The sequence below is a fragment of the Colobus angolensis genome, unplaced genomic scaffold, assembly GCF_000951035.1.
Source record: "Colobus angolensis palliatus isolate OR3802 unplaced genomic scaffold, Cang.pa_1.0 Scaffold706, whole genome shotgun sequence".
NCBI lineage: Eukaryota > Metazoa > Chordata > Mammalia > Primates > Cercopithecidae > Colobus > Colobus angolensis.
Window position 1 is genome coordinate 51845 of NW_012120777.1, and position 1630 is coordinate 53474.

Consider the following 1630-nt stretch of genomic DNA (forward strand, 5'->3'; position numbering starts at 1 on the left):
ATTCTAACATTCTCACTTTTGTTGGCATCTGATCAGGGTATAGAAAAACAGTTAAAGGACAGAGGATGGTTAAGGGATTATATGAAGAGAAAATGTGATTGAGTGTGGTAGACTTGGGCCTACCTGAATGTCGAGAGAATGACTGTTTTCCAATAAGAAAATTCCATTTGAGGATCCTAGCAGGAAGGTCTGAAGTTCACTGCAGAAAGCAAGCTACATAGTACTAAGCCACTAAGGGGACATGGAGCCAGGACTTCCTACTTTGGTAATATTCTCATCACGCCCTTTTGGGATCCCAGCCTTGCTGATTAGCCTCTCTGCTTTCTCTCCTTATAGTTCAACCTGCCTGTTTGTTCCCAGCAGGTCTTTTCCAGCCCATTTATTATGCATTTCTGTACAGCTTTTCCTCCTCTTTTCTTATACCATGCTGCAGTTCTTATTGCTACCTAGAGGTTTTCAAAATTCCTAGGGGCGGACAAGTAGGCATAAACAAAGTTCTTCCCTATTATCCTTCTTATTTTTTCACCTAGACTGAAGAGGTAGACAAAATAGAAATAAAGACATTAAGGGTATGTGTTTGTAGTCCCAAAGAGCTTGTCTGGCCATTTTATGTAGTTGACGGTGACATTGTGAGTTCAGGACAGATTGGACTCCCTGGCTGACAGGAGTGAGGAGACAGGATGGTAGAGGAGAGGGGAGAACGACTCTGGAGGAAGCTTTCCGCCCCCCTGTGCCAGTCCTGTTATCCCAGACTTCACCATAATTAAAGATGAGGGAGGCACTCAGTAAAGGGACCTAGTGGGAAGCTTGATCCAGACAGCCAAGGAGGGAGGTTCGTGCAGTTCTTTTGGCCACCCGGGGGTGGGTAATCAATCCATGGATGCCTTTCGTTTACAATTTAAGCACTTACAGCCATAAGCCAGGCAGGAGAGTTAAGAAAATATCAATAGCCAGATAAGGTGATGCAAGCCTGTAATCTCAGCACTTTGGGAGGCCAAGGCAGGAGGATCGCTTTAGTCCAGGAGTTCAAGACCAGCCTGGGCAAAATGGTTAGACCCTGTCTCCATTTTTAAAAAAAGCCTTGGGGCAGACAGGAGTATGGAGGTTTGGATGCTGATAGAACAGCAGTGGCTGCTGCTTGGAGTTCCCTTGTTTCTTGTCCTATGACCATAGGTTTGCATCACAGCCATTTTTCCGTGACTCCATACTTTTCACTTCTTGAATATTTTTTCCTTTGTTCCTCATCTCTGTAAAAAGCGATCAACTGGAGTTGGACTGTAATACCAAGTATGTCCAGAATGTGGCACTATTTAACAAGCGTTACAGCATAAGTCATTTAGTGTGAGTCACTGTCATCTGAAGCTCCTTGTCTTTTTCTTCCTTCCTTCCTTCCTTCCTTCCTTCCTTTCTTTCTTTCTTTTTTTCATCAATTCTGTATGTTTGAAATGCTGGGTTTAAGTTAGTTAGAATAAGGGAGGTTCATAATTTTCCTAAAATGAGAAGCAATATGCAAAAGTTGATATCAGAAACTATACTCTCGCTTTGCAACACCAAACAATACTGGCCCATTTGTGTTTTTCAAAAATAATACTCCATAATAAATGGATGTATATACAGAAGCATAACAAAA